Raw genomic sequence first — 22,382 nt, forward strand, 5'->3', positions numbered from 1 at the left:
GGTATTAGATATATTTTTTATATTCGTTCCTGGAATGTAGGTCTTGCTGGCAAGGCCAGCATTTATTGCCCATAACCGAGATGGTGGTGAATCACTGTAGTCGCCTTTCACCACTTACAGGTAGATCTACATCATAGAATCAGAGAATGGATGCAGCAAAGAAGGAGGCCATTCGGCCCGTCCAGCCCGTGCCGGCTCTCTGCAAGAGCTCTTCAGCTAGTCCCACTCCCCCTCCCTCTCCCCGTAGCCCTGCACATTTTATTTCCTTCAGAACTTATCCAAGATTTCCATGCATCTGTGTTATTGATTTATTTATTTGGGGGAATCTGTCTCATTCAAAAAGCAGGTTCTGGCTCTTTATGTCTGTCTTACCTTTAAATGCCACGCAAATACATTTATACAGAACACAGATACACACAAATACATTGAGAAATAACACACAGATACACTCACATTTATTCATCACCAGCTCACTGATACACCTAAAATCCATTTAGAAGAATCTCACTTTCAAACACAGATATTTATATATTGATAACCTGATGGATATGATAAAAGTCAAGAAATTAAATGTTCAACTGACACACAAGGGGAGACTGGATAAGCACTTGAGGGAAATAAACTTTCAGGGCTACGGGGATCGAGCGGGGGGAATGGGATTGACTGGATTGCTCCACAGAGAGCCGGCACGGACTCGAAGGGCCGAATGGCCTCCTTCTGTGCCGCTATGACTCTATGACTCAATGACATGCAAAGGATCGCATCAGAACACAAGCACTCACTTGATATAGAAACATGCCACCCATATACACACAGTCACAGCTGATATTGTCACACGAAGCTGGTTCCATTTCTGTGAAAAGTCTACACGCCAAAAGTTTAATTGTTTTTCACAAACTGCCCGCCGTGTTGTGTATTTCGAGCAGTTTCCTACTTTCACAGTGGCGATTCTGCGGCTGGGTCCGTGTCATAAACACTCAACATTTTACACCAAGGCTCCTAAAATACAATGAGCTCGGGATAAAGGTTCATCACATGCTGAGGGCTAATTAAATGATTGAAGTTCCACAAAATAACTTTATGGATTAATAAATGATGTTTAAACCAATTATTCTTTTTTCCACATGAAAGTCATGTAATTCATTTAAATCAGGTCTCGAATTAAAAACTGTTACTCCCCTGACCTGGAATCAAATCCAAGAGAACGCTGAATCCTACCCACTAGGGAACGTTGCATTGCACCGTTACAATATTTATCAATGCATGTGAGTCTATTTGGAGTAAAGTATGCAATAGCGAAATACTGCAGAGGCTGGGAATCTGACATAAAAACAGAAAATTCTAGAAATACTCAGCAATTCAGGCAACATCTGTGGAAAGAGAAACAGAGTTAACGTTTCAGGTCGATGACCTTTCGTCAGAACTGGGAGAAGTTAGAGATGAAACAGATTTTAGGCAAATGGGGGAGGGGAGGAAACAGCAAGAGGCAATATTAGTGATAAGGTGGAAGGCAGGAGAGATTAAATGACAAAAGGGATGAAGGTGCGAGGCAAAAGGAGATGGCAATGGGACAAGTAAAGGAAGGAGAGATGGGACCAGAGGAGGTGTAAATGGGAATGGCAGAATCATCAACAGCTGCCATCTGAAAAAATAGGAGCAGAGGTTATGGTCTGAAATTGTTGAACTCGATGTTGAGTCCAGAATGCTATAAATATTTATCCATGTATGTGTAATCTTTAGGTCGATGACCTTTCGTCATTAATTCTCTATATACAGATATAGAACTGGAAGACGCCAGCGCGCCGTGTGAGGTTCATTTGAGTTGTGGCTGTTGCACAGCCGGTATGAGGGAAACAGAAGAGGTTGGAGCATTTTACTGAGGTTTCGAATGAAGATAAATGCACCCCAATAAATCACAGAATCAGAGAATCACAGAAACCCCACAGTGCAGATAGAGGCCATTTCGGCCCATCGAGCCTGCACCGACACATATCCCACCCGATCCCCGTAACCCCTACACCAACACATATCCCACCCTATCCCCGTAACCCCACGTATTTAATCCCCCTAACACTAGGGTCAATTTATCATAGCTTCAGGTACATGTAACTAGATTTGTAAGCCGCAGTGTCATGAAATGCTTTTTGATGTAAAGAATAAAAACGAATTTGTATCCAATACGGATTGACCCATTCTATTTACAATTATCGCATTAGGCTTCCGCGTTCCCTGGTAGTCTAGTGGTTAGAATTCGGCGCTTTCGCGGCTGTAGCCCGGGTTCAATTCCTGGTCAGGGATACAATTTTTGTAACAGTTTTTAATTAATTTATACTAACTTGTTAAAATTACTTGCATGTATCTAATGTGAACAAATGTTTTAATTACCATTAATTAACCGATAATCTTAATTTGCAGAATGAATTAAATGCTAAAGATACTTCAATAACGTGTATTGTGCTTTCTATGTGATGAACTGTAATGCATATCTCATTTTACACCATGGCCCGGATTTTACGGTGCTTCCGACAGCGAATGCACAGCGTAGGCTCTCGTACGCCTTCAGAATCCCCCGCAAGTTCCAGGTTTCCGCACGCCCGAAAGCCCAGAAATTGTGATCTGTCAAGTTTCGCTTGGACAGAGCCACCGCATCCGCTACAACATCACTTCTGCTGGTGCAGAGTTGGGCTAACTGCTGCCCAGCGGATGCCCAGGAAACCCTTACACCTGGTAATAGAATCATAGAAATTTCCGGCACAGAAAGAGGCCATTCGGCCCTTCGTGTCCACGTTGTTCGAAAGAGCTATCCAGCCTAATAGCAGGCGTAAGACCTTCTTTTGCCAGTGCACGGGTGAAAATAAATGTTAAATTTTTTTTTTTAATGATATACACATACATAAATTTTTAATTAGTTTAGGTAAACTCTGGCCCGCTTTAAAATGTTCAAATATATATTTCATAAAATTAAAAATTGTATTTTAAATGTTTAATTAATTTCATTAAGTTTGAACAAGTCATCATTTATTTTTATTTCCGTGGTGTGAAATGTTATTTATTTGGAGATGTCGACTATGTTATGGGGTTTCTGTACATAAATGGAATCCCCATAACCCTCATAGGAACCCCCCTTTTTGATTGGTTGGTCTGGCCCATGTGATCTCAGGGATGCTTGCGAACTGTGTGCGCCCCTGGGATCCGTGGGCCTTTATGCAGGCGGACGCCAGCAGGCCCAGGGCGGCAAGAGTCCGAAGCTCCGGAGACAGCAGGTAATTCGGATTTGTTTTTCGATTCCGAGGCCTTAGCCGGTGGCGAGCCCCCGATCGCAATTTCCAGGCCAATGTATTTCAGGAGTCTGGTTTAAAATGTTCATTGCTTATGTCACCAGGAGTCTTGTGCAACTTTTGTTCAATTTAACAGGACCGGTTATTGCACAGAATAACATTTTCTGGAACATGAATACTGCAGTTGTGGCCGAACCAGTGTTTTATAAAGGTTCATCATAACTTCCTTGCTTTTGTGCTCTATGCCTCTATTTGTAAAGCCCCGGGTTCCATAAGCTTTTTAAACTGATTTCTCAACCTGTCCTGCCACCTTCAATGATTTGTGCACATATACCCCCAGGCATCTCTGTTCCTGCACCCACTTTGGAAATGTATCCTTTAATTTATATTGCCTCTCCTCATTCTTCCAACCAAAATGTATCACTTCACAGTTTTCTGCATTTAACTTCATCTGCCACATGTCCGCCCATTCCACCAGCCTGTCCATGTCCACTTGGAGTCTATCACTACACTCCTCACTGCTCACTATACTTCCAAGTTTTGTATTATCAGCAAGTTTTGAAATTGTGCCCTGGACACCTAACTCCAAATAATTAATATATGTCAAGATGGGCCGTGGTCCTAGTACCGACCCCTGGGGAACACCTTCCTCCAGTCAGAGAAATAACCGTTCACCCCTACTCTGTTTCCTGTCTCTTAGCCAATTTCACATCCATGCTGGCACTGTCCCTCTTATTCCATGGGCTTCAACTTTGCTGGCAAGCCTGTTATGCGGCACTTTATCAAGTGTCTTTTGGAAGTCCATGTTCACCACATCAACCGCATTTCCCTCATGAACCCTTTCTTTCACCTCATCAAATAATTTAACCAAGTTGGTAAAAGACGATTTGCCTTTAACAAATCCGTGCAGACTTTCCTTAATTCATCCATACTTGTCCAAGTGACCGGTCATTTTGTCCAGGATTATCCTGTCTAAAAGCTTCCTGACTACCGACGTTAAGCTGACTGGCCTGTAGTTGCTGGGTTGAACCTTATACTCCTTTTTGAACAAGGGTGTAACATTTGCAATTCTCCAGACGTCTGGCACCACCGCCGTATCCAATGAGTATTGGAAGATTGTGGCCAGTAACTTCACAATTTCCACCTGTGCTTCCCTGAGCATCCGAGGATGCATTTCATCTGGTCCTTGTGATTTATGGACATAAATACAGCCAGCTTTCCTGGTACCTCCTCTTTAACAATTGTTATCACATCCAATATCTGAACCACAGCTCATTAACTGTAGGTCTGGGACCGGACGGCGCTTCAGAAGACAGGTCCAAAAGGCAAAGTCATTGTCTCGGTCTCAAGTGCTCTGCTCATCAAGTAAAACCACACAGAAAAAATGGTTTTACAATGGTTAGCTCTTATTTCCAGTAACATCTATCAGTTGGCTCGTTGCTTTACAGGTATGATTCTCGCTTCGGGGTTATTGGTTGAAATTTACGAGAGGTCGCCGGTTCAAATCGCGGACGAGACTTTATATTGCCAGCGAATTATGAACTTGCTGTTCGAACTTCTGCAAAAAAAAACACTGGCATTGATACAGAGCTTTTCATAGAACTCAGGACGTCCCAAAGCGCTTTATAACCTTTGAAGTGTTGCAATGTGGTGAAAGGCGTGCCCAAATCACCCCCACATGAATCTCAACACGTTGGGAATGTGCAAAGAATCAGGCGCCTCAATGACTTGGACTTTCTTTGAATGAGTTCTGCTTGAAACTGCACTCGAGCTTGAAACAGCTCCTGGGCCTCCATCTCACGGGAGCAGAGTGTGGTCGCTGTGCACCGGTGAGCGAGTCGGTGACGAGCTCGGGGTTGAGACGCGTCCCTTTCAATCTATGAAATTTCACCAAGGTCCAGAGAATAGAAACGCTGAATGGAACAGACCCTGTGAGCGATGGACTGAAGGGGACGGCGCTCCGAGCACAGCTGGGAAACGCGCAGAGCAGGAAAAGTGTTCGCAACAATAAATGTCAGATTTATTAATCTTGCAACAGTTAGAAGTATAATTAACAACAGCTTTTAAACAAATCTTTGCGAATTTTAGCCGAGGAACTCCAACACTTTATAGTTCCGAGTTCGATATACAAGTTAATCAAACCTTTATCGAATTCTAAAGTATCTGTTCCAAACATTTGATATCTTTTCCTTACCTCTACTACGTGACAATTTGCACGTTTAATAGTGTAACCTAACACAACTGGCCACCTTCTGATGGAAGGTTTTCGACCTGAAACGTTAACTCTGCTTCTCTCTCCACAGATGCTGTCTGACCTGCTGAGTGTTTCCAGCACTTTTATTTTTATTACCCGACCTTGTTACCAAAGTATCACTTCACTTCTCTCCTTACCACACTCCTTCCTTACATGTAGCATTGTCCGACAAACAGGCTCCATTGGCACAACGGGATGTTCTGCTTCAGGCATTAATTGGAACTATAAGGGGAACCAGTGGAGGCAGCATATTTGGATTTCCAAAAGGCATTCGATAAGGCACCACGTAACAGGTTGTTACACAAGATAAGGGCTCATGGGACTGGAGGTAATGTATTAGCAAGAATAGAGGATTGGTTAACCGACAGAAAACAGAGATTAGGGATAAACGGGTCATTTTCAGATTGGCAGGCTGTAACTAGTCGGGTGCCGCAAGGATCAAGTGCGCATGCTTCAGCTATTTACAGTCTATATTACTGACTTCGATGAAGGGACAGAGTGTAATGTATCCAAGTTTTCTGATGATACAAAGCTAGGTGGGAAAGTAAGCTGTGAGGACACAAAGAGCCTACAATGGGATATAGACAGATTAAGTGATAAGCAATAAGGCGGCAGACGGAGTATAATGTAGGGAAATGTGAGGTTATTCACTGTGGTAGGGAGAATAGACAAACAGAATATTTTTTAAATGGTGCAAAGCTATTAATTCATTCATTCTGCAAAAGAAAGTTATCGGTTAATTAATGGTAATTAAAACAATTCTAAATTTTCCCATCAGCTGAATGTAGTCAATTTCATCAGATTTTGATTTTAAAACTGTGTTATAAAAGTAACTTTTCTTACCAGGAATCGATCCCGTGTTACGGAGGTGAAAGGACTGGTTTTCTGAATCATTTAAAGGTGATCGCTATGAATCACGCAGCATTGTTTTAAAATCACGGCTACAATTTGTTTCGGTGCAGAAGAAGGGGATTGAAAATGACGATAAAATCACTATGCAACGCCCGCGGTGAGAGAGGTTGGAGCTTACAATTAAGTTGGTGCTGCGAAGTAATCGCTGAGCTGATGCTGACGCCGGTCAATGAATGAGAAACCGTTCAATATAAAGGATGAGTTCACAAACACCAGGCGCAGTGCAGTCTGGTCAATGTCAAGCCTCTCCTTTCTTATTCAGAGACATGAGCGGGAGTCAGACGCCACAAACTTTAACTAAAGGCACAGATGCGAGTAATACTTCCAAATCTTTTCACTGTAAAATTATTCACTTTATTTAATGGCTGACTGCATTGAATCTGAAAATGATCACCATCAGATTTTATGCTCGCTGCTGATTCGCTTTTCCGTGGACACTAACGCTCCGGTTTCCGTAGTGCAGCGACGATCATGTTCGCCTCCTACATGTACAGTTCCCAAATCGAGCCCGGGTGGATATGTTCGAGTGGAACATTTTCATTCTGCGCAATAACCGGCCCGGTTATATTGAACAAAATTTGCCCCAGATTCCTGATGTCGTAAGTAATAAACATTTTAAACCAGCCTCCTAAAATACGATGGGCCTTGAGATTGCGATCGGAGGTTTGGCGCCGGCTTACGCCTCCGAACCGAGAAACAAATCCCAATTAACTGGTGTCTCCGGAGCTTCGCACTCTTGCGGTCTTGGGCCTGCTGGCGTACGCAAGCATAAAGGCCCATGGATACCATTGGCGCTCATGGTTCGGCAGCATCCGTTGGCCAGGCCAACCAATCACGCAGGGGATTCCTATGATGCTTTATGTGCTGAATCCCATAAGCATAATAGAAATCTCGAAATAAATAACATTTCACACCACGGAAGTAAGAATAAATGGTCACATGTTCAAAATAAATGAATTTAATGAAGCATTCAATGGTCTCATTCTGTGCCGTTATGACTCCTCTCTGCCCCACACAACAGTGAGAGGGAAACAGAAGGAGGGCACGATTCCAACGAGGAACAGGTGCAGGAAATTTTGTACAGTTCTTCTTATGTCGGTAAATCTTTTAAAATTATTTCACTTGAACATTTTCAGTTCAACTTTTCCAAGGAGCATTTCAAGGAACTGGGAAGAAATTAAAAAATTGGGGTTGTTAAAAAAAAACCTGCCGTCGGGAAATTGAATCCCGGTCTCACCGCGTGACAGGCGGGGATACTCACCACTATGCTAACGTGGAACTAAAACTTGCAGTGTTTGATCAGAACTAGAAGCTAACTGTGAACAGAGTGAGAAAGAGACAGACAGACAGAGAGAGAGACAGGGACAAAGAGGGAGGCGGAGACAAAGAGAGTGACAGGGACAAAGAGAGAGGCAGAGACAAGGAGAGAGATAGGGACAAAGAGAGAGGCAGAGACAAAGAGATTGCGAATTGATCCATTTTTCTACGATTTAAATGAACATGATTTACAAAATGTTTCTGCTTGGTTTCGACCCGGGGACTTTTCGCGAGTTAGGCGAACGTGATAACCACTACACTACGGAAACACTGGAAAAAACAATCGCCTTTTGCTATAAATCTATCAATCTATGAAGAAAGTTATTAAAGTTTTACTGTCAACCAGCAAACATGTTACAATTTCCTTCAGTGTGCAACACACATTTTGTTGGTTTTAATACATTTATTAAGATTCTCATAGACTTCAATTGTCTTTGTCAGAACTCAAATCCCTGACTGGGAATCAAACCTGTTTGTTTTCAATGATGATAGGATTGGCCTATGAGGAGAGATTGAGTAGATTGGGCCTATAATCTCTGGAGTTCAGAAGAACGAGAGGAGTTCTCATTGAAAGGTACAAGGGGCAGAGTCTCAGGATAAGGGGCCGGCCATTTGAGAGTCCGATGAGGAGACATTTCTTCACTCAGAGGCTTGTGAATCTTTGCAATTCTCAACCTCACAGGGCAGTGGATGCTCAGTCATTGAGTATATTCAAGGATTTGAGAGTCCATTTACACAGAATACAGAAAGTTAACGTTTTTGAGCTCATCCTTTATATTGAGTGGTTTCTCGCCCTTGAATCGGTGTCAGCTTTCGCCCAGCTGTTCCTTCACAGCACCAACTTCTTTGTAAGTTCGAACTCTGTCTCACCGCGGGCGCAGTCTGGGCTTTTTTCAATCCCCTTCAACACCGAAACACATTAAAGCAGTGATTTTAATTTAGCAGTGTGATATTTTTTGAGGCACCATTAAATGATTCAATAACGTATTCCTATCAGTATCGCGAGCTGGGTTCGATTCCCGGTTAGGGAGGAAATTTGGTATCACCGTTTCTTATTCATGAATGCGATGTAATTTTATTAAATTAATTACATGCATCTAATGTGAATAAATAAGAACTGCTTTAATCACCATTAATTATCCGGTAACTTTATTTTGCAGAATGAAATACATGATAATATGGTTACTGAGGGACAGTCGAAACTTCATTCATTTATTTTGCTCTTTGCATCTCCTGAACTGATAACCCATATCTCATTTTACACATTGCATTTTAGGAGAATAGTTTAAAATCTTCATTGCTTGAGAGAGCAGCGATCTGGGGCAACATTTGTAAAATTTAACGGGACCGGCTACTTCACAGAAAAAAACTATTCTCTCAAGTGATGTTTTCAGACCACACACTGACCGAACTTTGCTCGGCCCCAAGTGGATGATCTGATAGTTGCCCGCGTTGAACTCCATTAATCACTGGTCAGGGGAGATTTAATAGAGGTGATCAAAATTATGGGGGAAACAGTTTCCACTGGCAGGAGTGTCAGCAGGACTATGGGGGAAGAGCAGCGGAGTGGGACTGATTGGATAGCTCTTTCAAAGATGCATCATGAATTGCTCATTTTAACCTGCGATTGATAGCTTTTAGTCAACCAACGGTATTAAGGAATCATTGAAGTCTGTGAGACACTTCATAATTGTTTCTATTATCATTAATCAACCCACAACATTTTGTTGCACACTGCAGGAATTGCTAACATGTATACCGGATGACAGTCAAACTTTAATAACTTGTTATAGAATCATAGAAAATTACCTGAACCCCTGTGGTTAATGAAGGGAATTTTAATGGTTGAGTTCCATATACACCTTGGAATTCTGGAAAACATGGTTTGTTGTTTGCAGCAACGCGGCTTCGATCTGCTGTTGTGAACCGAAGTAAAGCTGCAGGATCCTTGAATAATCTTTCACAATTCAACTGAAAGCAGCCGGAATGTGCAACTTTGAGAGGGGCTGTCTGCACGGTCAGGGCTGGAAACGGAAGTGAGCGAGCGACACCGTAGTGTTCTGTGTGTGTGCACAACTGTACAGAATAACACAACTGTAACAGGACTTTGTTACTTTGCATAACAAATGGGAATTGATCCATTTTTCTACGATTTAAATGAACATGATTTACAAAATGTTTCCGCCCGGTTTCGAACCGGTGACTTTTCGCGTGTTAGGCGAACGTGATAACCACTACACTACGGAAACGCTAGAGAAATCAGTCGCCTTTTGTTATAAATCTATGAATCTCTGACGAAAGTTATTAAAGTTTGACTGTCACCCGGCAAACATGTTACAATTTCCTTCAGTGTGCAACACACATTTTTGTTGGTTTTAATACAATTATTAAGATTCTCACAGACTTCAATGGTCTTTGTCAGAACTGAAATCCCTGACTGGGAATCAACCTGATTGTTTTCAATGATGATAGGATTGTCCTATGAGGAGAGATTGAGCAGATTGGGCCTATAATCTTTGGAGTTCAGAAGAACGAGAGGTGTTCTCATTGAAAGGTATAATTTTCTTGGAGGGCTAGAAAGGATAGAAGCTGAGAGGTTGTTTCCCCTGGCTGGAGAGTCTAGAACTGGGGGGCAGAGTCTGAGGATTAGGGGCCGGCTATTTGAGACTCAGATGAGGAGACATTTCTTCAATCAGAGGCTTGTGATCTTTGCAATTCTCAACCTCAGAGGGCAGTGGATGCTCAGTCATTGAGTATATTCAAGGATTTGAGAGTCCTTTTACATAGAATACAGAAAGTTAACGTTTGTGAGCTCTTCCTTTATATTGAGCGCTGTCTCCTTCTTTAATCGTTGTCAGCTTTCGCTTGGCGGTTACTTCGCAGCACCAACTTCTTTGTAAGTTCGAACTCTGTCTCACCGCGGGCGCAGTCTGGGCTTTTTTCAATCCCCTTCAACACCGAAACACATTATAGCAGTGATTTTAATTTAGTAGTGTGATATTTTTCGAGGCACCATTAAATGATTCAATAATTTATTCCTATCAGTGTTGCAGGCTGGGTTCGATTCACGGTTAGGGAAGACATTTTGATATCACCGTTTCTTATTCATGAATGCGATGTAATTTTATTAAATTAATTACATGCATCTAATGTGAATAAATAAGAACTGCTTTAATCACCATTAATTAACCGGTAACTTTATTTTGCGGAATGAAAGACGTAATAATATGGTTACTGAGGGACAGTCGAAACTTCATTCATTTATTTTGCTCTTTGCGTCTCCTGAACTGTTAACCCATATCTCATTTTACACATTGCATTTCAGGAGAATGGTTTAAAATGTTCATTGCTTGAGAGAGCAGCGATCTGGGGCAACATTTGTAAAATTTAACGGGACCGGCTATTTCACAGAACAAACCGATTCTCTCACATGATGTTTTCAGACCACACACTGACTGATCTTTGCTCGGCCCCAAGTGGATGATCTGACACTTGCCCGCGTTGAGCTCCATTATTCACTGGTCAGGGGAGATTTAATAGAGGTGATCAAAATTAAGGGGGAACCGTTTCCACTGGCAGGAGTGTCAGCAGGGCTATGGGGGAAGAGCAGCGGAGTGGGACTGATTGGATAGCTCTTTCAAAGATGCAATATGAATTCCTCATTTTAACCTGCAATTGATAGATTTTAGTTAACCAACGGTATTAAGGGATCATTGAAGTCTGTGAGACACTTCATAACTGTTTCTATTATCATTAATCAACCCACAACATTTTGTTGCACACTGCAGGAATTGCTAACATGTATACCGGATGACAGTCAAACTTCAATAACTTTTTATAGAATCATAGAAAATTGCCTGAACCCCTGTGGTTAATGAAGGGAATTTTAATGGTTGAGTTCCGTATACACCTTGGAATTCTGGAAAACATGGTTTGTAGTTTGCAGAAACGGGGCTTAGATCTGCTGTTGTGAACCGAGGTAAAGCTGCAGGATCCTTGAATAATCTTTCACAATTCAACTGAAAGCAGCCGGAATGTGGAACTTTGAGAGGGGCTGTCTGCACGGTCAGGGCTGGAAACGGAAGTGAGCGAGCGAAACCGTAGTGTTCTGTGTGTGTGTACAACTGTACAGAATAACACAAATGTAACAGGACTTTGTTACATTGCATAACAAATGCGAATTGATCCATTTTTCTACGATTTAAATGAACATGATTTACAAAATGTTTCCGCCCGGTTTCGAACCGGGGACCTTTCGCGTGTTTGGCGAACGTGATAACCACTACACTACGGAAACGCCGGATAAAACAGTCGCCTTTGGCAATAAATCTATGAATCTATGAAGAAAGTTATTTAAGTTTGACTGTCACCCAGCAAACATGTTACAATTTCCTTCAGTGTGCAACACACATTTTTGTTCGTTTTAATACAATTAATAAGATTATCACAGACTTCAATTGTCTTTGTCAGAACTGAAATCCCTGACTGGGAATCAAACCTGATTGTTTTCAATGATGATTGGATTGTCCTATGAGGAGAGATTGAGTAGATTGGGCCTATAATCTCTGGAGTTCAGAAGTACGAGATGTGTTGTCATTGAAAGGTACAATTTTCTTGGAGGGCATGAAACGGTAGAAGATGAGAGGTTGTTTCCCCTGGCTGGAGAGTCTAGAACTAGGGGGCAGAGTCTCAGGATAAGGGGCCGGCCATTTGAGAGTCAGATGAGGAGACATTTCTTCACTCAGAGGCTTGTGAATCTTTGCAATTCTCAACCTCAGAGGGCAGTGGATGCTCAGTCATTGAGTATATTCAAGGATTTGGGAGTCCTTTTCCACAGAATACAGAAATTAACGTTTGTGAGCTCATCCTTTATATTGAGCGGTTTCTCGTCCTTTAATCGGTGTCAGCTTTCGCTCAGCGGTTACTTCGCAGCACTAACTTCTTTGTAAGTTCGAACTCTGTCTCACCGCAAGCGCAGTCTGGGCTTTTTTCAATCCCCTTCAACACCGAAACACATTAAAGCAGTGATTTTAATTTAGCGGCGTGACATTTTTCGAGGCACCATTAAATGATTCAATAACGTATTCCTATCAGTGTTGCGAGCTGGGTTCGATTCCCGGTTAGAGAAGAAATTTTGATATCACCGTTTCTTATTCATGAATGCAATGTAATTTTATTAAATTAATTACATACATCTAATGTGAATCAATAAGAACTGCTATAATCACCATTAATTAACCGGTAACTTTATTTTGCAGAATGAAAGACATGATAATATCGTTACTGAGGGACAGTCGAAACTTCATTCATTCATTTTGCTCTTTGCTTCTCCTGAACCGTTAACCCATATCTCATTTTACACATTGCATTTTAGGAGAATAGTTTAACATCTTCATTGCTTGAGAGATCAGCGATCTGGGGCAAGATTTGTAAAATTTATCGGGACCGGCTATTTCACAGAAAAAACCTATTCTCTCACATGATGTTTTCAGACCACACACTGACCAATCTTTGCTGGGCCCCAAGTGGATGATCTGACACTTGAACGCGTTGAACTCCATTAATCACTGGTCAGGGGAGATTTAATAGAGGTGATCAAAATTATGGGGGAAAAAGTTTCCACTGGCAGGAGTGTCAGCAGGGCTATGGGGGACGACCTGCGGAGTGGGACTGATTGGATAGCTCGTTCAAAGATGCATCATGAATTGCTCATTTTAATCTGCGATTGATGGATTTTAGTTAACCAACGTTATTAAGGGATCATTGAAGTCTGTGAGACACTTCATAATTGTTTCTATTATCAATAATCCACCCACAACATTTTGTTGCACACTGCAGGAATTGCTAACATGTATAACGGATGACAGTCAAACTTTAATAACGTTTTATATAATCAGAGAAAATTGCCTGAACCCCTGTGGTTAATGAAGGGAAGTTTAATGTTTGAGTTCCGTATACACCTTGGAATTCTGGAAAACATGGTTTGTAGTTTGCAGAAACGCGGCTTAGATCTGCTGTTGTGAACCGAGGTAAAGCTGCAGGATCCTTGAATAATCTTTCACAATTCAACTGAAAGCAGCCGGAATGTGCAGCTTTGAGAGGGGCTGTCTGCACGGTCAGGGCTGGAAACGGAAGTGAGCGAGCGACACCGTAGTGTTCTGTGTGTGTGCATAACTGTACAGAATAACACAAATGTAACAGGACTTTGTTACTTTGCATAACAAATGGGAATTGATCCATTTCTCTCCGACATAAATGAACATGATTTACAAAATGTTGCGGCTCGGTTTCGAACCGGGGACCTGCCGCGTGTTAGGCGAACGTGATAACCACTACACTACGGAAGCGCCGGATAAAACAGTCGCCTTTGGCTATAAATCTATGAATCTATGAAGAAAGTTATTTAAGTTTGACTGTCACCCAGCAAACATGTTACAATTTCCTTCAGTGTGCAACACACATTTTTGTTCGTTTTAATACAATTAATAAGATTCTCACAGACTTCAATTGTCTTTGTCAGAACTGAAATCCCTGACTGGGAATCAAACCTGATTGTTTTCAATGATGATTGGACTGTCCTATGAGGAGAAATTGAGTAGATTGGGCCTATAATCTCTGGAGTTCAGAAGTACGAGATGTGTTGTCATTGAAAGGAACAATTTTCTTGGAGGGCTTGAAACGGTAGAAGATGAGAGGTTGTTTCCCCTGGCTGGAGAGTCTCGAACTAGGAGGCAGAGTCTCAGGATAAGGGGCCGGCCATTTGAGACTCAGATGCGGAGACATTTCTTCAATCAGAGGCTTGTGAATCTTTGCAATTCTCAACCTCAGAGGGCAGTGGATGCTCTGTCATTGAGTATATTCAAGAATTTGGGAGTCCTTTTACACAGAATACAGAAATTAACGTTTGTGAGCTCATCCTTTATATTGAGCGGTTTCTCGTCCTTCAATCGGTGTCAGCTTTCGCCCAGCTGTTACTTCACAGCACCAACTTCTTTGTAAGTTCGAACTCTGTCTCACCGCGGGCGCAGTCTGGGCTTTTTTCAATCCCCTTCAACACCGAAACACATTAAAGCAGTGATTTTAATTTAGCAGTGTGATATTTTTTGAGGCACCATTAAATGATTCAATAACGTATTCCTATCAGTATCGCGAGCTGTGTTCGATTCCCGGTTAGGGAAGAAATTTTGATATCACCGTTTCTTAGAGTCATCGAGTAATACAGCACGGATAGAGGCCCTTCGGCCCATCGTGTCCGCGCCGGCCATCAAGCCCTGTCTAATCTAATCCCATATTCCAGCATTTGGCCCGTAGCCTTGTATGCTATGGCATTTCAAGTGCACATCCAAATGCTTCTTAAATGTTGTGAGGGTTTCTGCCTCCACAACCCTTTCAGGCAGTGAGTTCCAGACTCCAACCACCCTCTGGGTGAAAAAGTTCTTTCTCAAATCCCCTCTAAACCTCCCGCCCTTTACCTTGAATCTATGCCCCCTAGTTATCGACCCCTCTACTAAGGGAAAAAGCTCCTCAGCATCCATCCTATCTATGCCCCTCATAATTTTGTACACCTCAATCATGTCCCCCCTCAGCCTCCTCAGCTCCAAGGAAAACAAACCCTACCTGCCCAGTCTCTCTTCATAGCTGAAGCGCTCCAGCCCTGGTAACATCCTGGTGAACCTCCTCTGCACCCTCTCTAATGCGATCACATCCTTCCTGTAGTGTGGCGACCAGAACTGCACACAATATTCCAGCTGTGGCCTAACCAGTGTTTTATACAGCTCCATCATAACCTCCTTGCTCTTATATTCAATGCCTCGGCTAATGAAGGCAAGTATCCCATATGCCTTTTTTACCACCTTATCCACCTGTTCCGCCGCCTTCAGGGATCTGTGTACTTGCACACCCAGATCCCTCTGACCCTCCGTCTTGCCTAGGGTCTTTCCATTCATTGTGTATTCCTTTGCCTTGTTAGTCCCCCCAAAGTGCATCACCTCGCACTTTTCCGGGTTAAATTCCATTTGCCACTGTTCCGCCCATCTGACCAACCCATCTATATCGTCCTGCAGACTGAGGCTACCCTCCTCGCTATTTACCACCCTACCAATTTTTGTATCATCCGCGAACTTACTGATCATACCCTTTACATTCATATCCAAGTCATTAATGTAGACCACAAACAGCAAGGGACCCAGCACCGATCCCTGTGGTACCCCACTGGCCACAGGCTTCCAGTCACAAAAACAACCTTCGACCATCACCCTCTGCCTTCTGCCACTAAGCCAGTTTTGTATCCAATGTGCCAAGGCACCCTGGATTCCATGGGCTCTTACCTTCTTGACCAGTCTCCTGTGCGGGACTTTATTGAAGGCCTTACTGAAATCCATGTATACCACATCCACTGCGTTACCCTCATCCACACACCTAGTCACCCCCTCAAAAAATTCAATCAAATTAGTCAGACATGATCTTCCCTTGACAAAGCCATGTTGACTATCCCTGATTAATCCTTGCCTCTCCAAGTGGAGACAAATTTTGTCCCTCAGGATTTTTTCCAATAATTTTCCTACCACTGATGTTAGGCTCACTGGCCTGTAGTTCCCCGGTTTCTCCCTACTACCCTTCTTGAATAATGGTACTACATTAGCGGTTCTCCAGTCCTCTGGCACATCCCCTGTGGCCAGAGAGGTCCTGAATATATGTGTTAGAGCCCCCGCAATCTCCTCCTTTGCCTCACACAGCAGCCTGGGATACATTTCATCCGGGCCTGGGGATTTATCCATTTTTAGGCCAGCTAAAACCGCCAATACCTCCCCCCGCTCGATGTTAATATGTTCGAGCATATCACAGTCCCCCCGCCCTATTTCTATGTCTACATCGTCCTTCTCCATAGTGAAAACAGACGCAAAAAATTCATTCAGAACCCCTCCTACATCTTCCGGCTCCACACACAGATTGCCACTTTTGTCCCTAATGGGCCCTATTTTTTCCCTAGTTATCCTCTTACCCTTAATATACTTATAAAACATCTTCGGATTTTCCTTTATTTTGCTTGCCAGTGTTATTTCATGGCCCCTCCTTGATCTCCTAATTTCTTTTTTAAGTATCCCCCTGCACTTTTTGTACTCCTCTAGGGCTTCCTCCGTCTTTAGCCTTTTGTATCTACCAAAAGCCCTCCTTTTTTTCCTAATCCATTCCCGTATATCCCCTGACATCCAAGGTTCCCTGTGGTTTTTGGAACCACCCTTGACCTTTACGGGAACATGTTGCCATTGTATGATCTCAATCTCCCTTCTGAAAGCCTCCCATTGCTCCGATGCGGATTTTCCTACAAGTAGCTGATCCCAGTCCATTTTGGCCAGATCCTGCCTTATCCTATTAAAATCGGCCTTCCCCCAATTTAGAACCTTTATTTCCGGCCCATCCCTGTCCTTTTCCATGGCCACCTTAAATCTTACCATATTATGGTCACTATCACCAAAGTGCTCACCTACTAGCACTTTTTCCACTTGGCCGGCCACATTCCCTAGAATTAGGTCCAGTACCGCCCCCTCTCTTGTAGGACTTTCTACATGCTGGCTCAAAAAGCTCTCCTGGATGCACTTTAAGAATTCTACACCCTCTGAGCCTTTCACACTCTGACTATCCCAGTTAATATTGGGGAAGTTGAAATCCCCCATTATTATTACGCTATTATTTGCACATTTCTCTGAGATTTGCCTACATATCTGTTCCTCTATCTCCCCCTGACTGTTTGGAGGCCTATAGTACACTCCCAGCAAAGTGCTTGCCCCCTTTTTGTTTTTAAGCTCCACCCATATGGCCTCATTGGAGGACCCTGCTAATATATCATCCCTCCTTACTGCAGTAATTGACTCCTTAATTAATATTGCGACACCCCCTCCTCTTATACCTCATCCTCTGTCTCGCCTGAAGATTCTGTACCCCGGAATATTGAGCTGCCAGTCTTGCCCTTCCCTCAACCATGTCTCCGTGATAGCAACAATATCATACTCCCATGTGTTTATCAACACCTTCAGTTCATCTTCTTATTCATGAATGCGATGTAATTTTATTAAATTAATGACATGCATCTAATGTGAATAAATAAGAACTGCTTTAATCACCATTAATTAACCGGTAACTTTATTTTGCGGAATGAAAGACGTAATAATATGGTTACTGAGGGACAGTCGAAACTTCATTCATTTATTTTGCTCTTTGCATCTCCTGAACTGTTAACCCATATCTCATTTTACACATTGCATTTCAGGAGAATGGTTTAAAATGTTCATTGCTTGAGAGAGCAGCGATCTGGGGCAACATTTGTAAAATTTAACGGGACCGGCTATTTCACAGAACAAACCGATTCTCTCACATGATGTTTTCAGACCACACACTGACTGATCTTTGCTCGGCCCCAAGTGGATGATCTGATACTTGCCCGCGTTGAACTCCATTATTCACTGGTCAGGGGAGATTTAATAGAGGTGATCAAAATTAAGGGGGAAACCGTTTCCACTGGCAGGAGTGTCAGCAGGGCTATGGGGGAAGAGCAGCGGAGTGGGACTGATTGGATAGCTCTTTCAAAGATGCAATATGAATTCCTCATTTTAACCAGCGATTGATAGCTTTTAGTCAACCAACGGTATTAAGGAATCATTGAAGTCTGTGAGACACTTCATAATTGTTTCTATTATCATTAATCAACCCACAACATTTTGTTGCACACTGCAGGAATTGCTAACATGTATACCGGATGACAGTCAAACTTCAATAACTTTTTATAGAATCATAGAAAATTGCCTGAACCCCTGTGGTTAATGAAGGGAATTTTAATGGTTGAGTTCCGTATACACCTTGGAATTCTGGAAAACATGGTTTGTAGTTTGCAGAAACGGGGCTTAGATCTGCTGTTGTGAACCGAGGTAAAGCTGCAGGATCCTTGAATAATCTTTCACAATTCAACTGAAAGCAGCCGGAATGTGCAACTTTGAGAGGGGCTGTCTGCACGGTCAGGGCTGGAAACGGAAGTGAGCGAGCGAAACCGTAGTGTTCTGTGTGTGTGTACAACTGTACAGAATAACACAAATCTAACAGGACTTTGTTACATTGCATAACAAATGCGAATTGATCCATTTTTCTACGATTTAAATGAACATGATTTACAAAATGTTTCCGCCCGTTTTCGAACCGAGGACCTTTCAGCGTGTTAGGCGAACGTGATAACCACTACACTACAGAAACGCCGGATAAAACAGTCGCCTTTGGCAATAAATCTATGAATCTATGAAGAAAGTTATTTAAGTTTGACTGTCACCCAGCAAACATGTTACAATTTCCTTCAGTGTGCAACACACATTTTTGTTCGTTTTAATACAATTAATAAGATTCTCACAGACTTCAATTGTCTTTGTCAGAACTGAAATCCCTGACTGGGAATCAAACCTGATTGTTTTCAATGATGATTGGATTGTCCTATGAGGAGAGATTGAGTAGATTGGGCCTATAATCTCTGGAGTTCAGAAGTACGAGATGTGTTGTCATTGAAAGGTACAATTTTCTTGGAGGGCATGAAACGGTAGAAGATGAGAGGTTGTTTCCCCTGGCTGGAGAGTCTCGAACTAGGAGGCAGTGTCTCAGGATAAGGGGCCGGCCATTTGAGACTCAGATGAGGAGACATTTCTTCACTCAGAGGCTTGTGAATCTTTGCAATTCTCAACCTCAGAGGGCAGTGGATGCTCAGTCATTGAGTATATTCAAGAATTTGGGAGTCCTTTTACACAGAATACAGAAATTAACGTTTGTGAGCTCATCCTTTATATTGAGCGGTTTCTCGTCCTTCAATCGGTGTCAGCTTTCGCCCAGCTGTTACTTCACAGCACCAACTTCTTTGTAAGTTCGAACTCTGTCTCACCGCGGGCGCAGTCTGGGCTTTTTTCAATCCCTTTCAACACCGAAACACATTAAAGCAGTGATTTTAATTTAGCAGTGTGATATTTTTTGAGGCACCATTAAATGATTCAATAACGTATTCCTATCAGTATCGCGAGCTGGGTTCGACTCCCGGTTAGGGAAGAAATTTTGATATCACCGTTTCTTATTCATGAATGCGATGTAATTTTATTAAATTAATTATATGCATCTAATGTGAATAAATAAGAACTGCTTTAATCACCATTAATTAACCGGTAACTTTATTTTGCAGAATGAAAGACATGATAATATGGTTACTGAGGGACAGTCGAAACTTCATTCATTTATTTTGCTCTTTGCATCTCCTGAACTGATAACTCATATCTCATTTTACACATTGCATTTTAGGAGAATGGTTTAAAATGTTCATTGCTTGAGAGAGCAGCGATCTGGGGCAACATTTGTAAAATTTAACAGGACCGGCTACTTCACAGAAAAAACCTATTCTCTCACATGATGTTTTCAGACCACACACTGACCGATCTTTGCTCGGCCCCAAGTTGATGATCTGACACTTGCCCGCGTTGAACTCCATTAATCACTGGTCAGGGGAGATTTAATAGAGGTGATCAAAATTATGGGGGAAACAGTTTCCACTGGCAGGAGTGTCAGCAGGGCTATGGGGGAAGAGCAGCGGAGTGGGGCTGATTGGATAGCTCTTTCAAAGATGCATCATGAATTGCTCATTTTAACCTGCGAGTGATAGCTTTTAGTCAACCAACGGTATTAAGGAATCATTGAAGTCTGTGAGACACTTCATAATTGTTTCTATTATCATTAATCAACCCACAACATTTTGTTGCACACTGCAGGAATTGCTAACATGTATACCGGATGACAGTCAAACTTTAATAACTTGTTATAGAATCATGGAAAATTACCTGAACCCCTGTGGTTAATGAAGGGAATTTTAATGGTTGAGTTCCGTATACACCTTGGAATTCTGGAAAACATGGTTTGTTGTTTGCAGCAACGCGGCTTCGATCTGCTGTTGTGAACCGAAGTAAAGCTGCAGGATCCTTGAATAATCTTTCACAATTCAACTGAAAGCAGCCGGATTGTGTAGCTTTGAGAGGGGCTGTCTGCACGGCCAGGGCTGGAAACGGAAGTGAGCGAGCGACACCGTAGTGTTCTGTGTGTGTGCATAACTGTACAGAATAACACAAATGTAACAGGACTTTGTTACTTTGCATAACAAATGGGAATTGATCCATTTTTCTACGATTTAAATGAACATGATTTACAAAATGTTTCCGCCCGGTTTCGAACCGGTGACTTTTCGCGTATTAGGCGAACGTGATAACCACTACACTACGGAAAGGCTGGATAAATCAGTCGCCTTTGGCTATAAATCTATGAATCTCTGACGAAAGTTATTAAAGTTTGACTGTCACCCGGCAAACATGTTACAATTTCCTTCAGTGTGCAACACACATTTTTGTTGGTTTTAATACAATTATTAAGATTCTCACAGACTTCAATGGTCTTTGTCAGAACTGAAATCCCTGACTGGGAATCAAACCTGATTGTTTTCAATGATGATAGGATTGTCCTATGAGGAGAGATTGAGCAGATTGGGCCTATAATCTCTGGAGTTCAGAAGAACGAGAGGTGTTCTCATTGAAAGGTACAATTTTCTTGGAGGGCTTGAAAGGATAGAAGCTGAGAGGTTGTTTCCCCTGGCTGGAGAGTCTAGAACTGGGGGGCAGAGTCTGAGGATTAGGGGCCAGCTATTTGAGACTCAGATGAGGAGACATTTCTTCACTCAGAGGCTTGTGATCTTTGCAATTCTCAACCTCAGAGGGCAGTGGATGCTCAGTCATTGAGTATATTCAAGGATTTGAGAGTCCTTTTACACAGAATACAGAAAGTTAACGTTTGTGAGCTCTTCCTTTATATTGAGCGGTGTCTCCTTCTTTAATCGGTGTCAGCTTTCGCTTGGCGGTTACTTCGCAGCACCAACTTCTTTGTAAGTTCGAACTCTGTCTCACCGCGGGCGCAGTCTGGGCTTTTTTCAATCCCCTTCAACACCGAAACACATTATAGCAGTGATTTTAATTTAGTAGTGTGATATTTTTCGAGGCACCATTAAATGATTCAAAATTTATTCCTATCAGTGTTGCAGGCTGGGTTCGATTCACGGTTAGGGAAGAAATTTTGATATCACCGTTTCTTATTCATGAATGCGATGTAATTTTATTAAATTAATTACATGCATCTAATGTGAATAAGTAAGAACTGCCTTAATCACCATTAATTAACCGGTAACTTTATTTTGCGGAATGAAAGACATAATAATATGGTGACTGAGGGACAGTCGAAACTTCATTCATTTATTTTGCTCTTTGCATCTCCTGAACTGTTAACCCATATCACATTTTACACATTGCATTTCAGGAGAATGGTTTAAAATGTTCATTGCTTGAGAGAGCAGCGATCTGGGGCAACATTTGTAAAATTTAACGGGACCGGCTATTTCACAGAAAAAAACGATTCTCTCACATGATGTTTTCAGACCACACACTGACTGATCTTTGCTCGGCCCCAAGTGGATGATCTGACATTTGCCCGCGTTGAACTCCATTAATCACTGGTCAGGGGAGATTTAATAGAGGTGATCAAAATTAAGGGGGAAACCGTTTCCACTGGCA

The 22,382-nt window shown here is 42.3% G+C and overlaps 2 non-coding genes across 2 annotated transcripts; both read right to left on the reverse strand.

Moving 5' to 3' along the window:
- Nucleotides 1-9,937: 9,937 nt before the first annotated feature.
- Nucleotides 9,938-10,010, reverse strand: trnav-aac (transfer RNA valine (anticodon AAC)). Its single transcript has one exon. It is a non-coding gene; the product is annotated as a tRNA-Val (tRNA).
- Nucleotides 10,011-11,985: 1,975 nt separating this feature from the next.
- trnav-aac (transfer RNA valine (anticodon AAC)) lies at nt 11,986-12,058 on the reverse strand. The gene has a single exon. It is a non-coding gene; the product is annotated as a tRNA-Val (tRNA).
- Between the last annotated feature and the right edge of the window lie 10,324 nt (nt 12,059-22,382).

This window comes from Somniosus microcephalus, unplaced genomic scaffold, assembly GCF_052327205.1.
Source record: "Somniosus microcephalus isolate GS21.2 unplaced genomic scaffold, FLI_Smic_1.0 unresolved_chr4, whole genome shotgun sequence".
In the NCBI taxonomy this organism is placed as follows: Eukaryota; Metazoa; Chordata; class Chondrichthyes; order Squaliformes; family Somniosidae; genus Somniosus; species Somniosus microcephalus.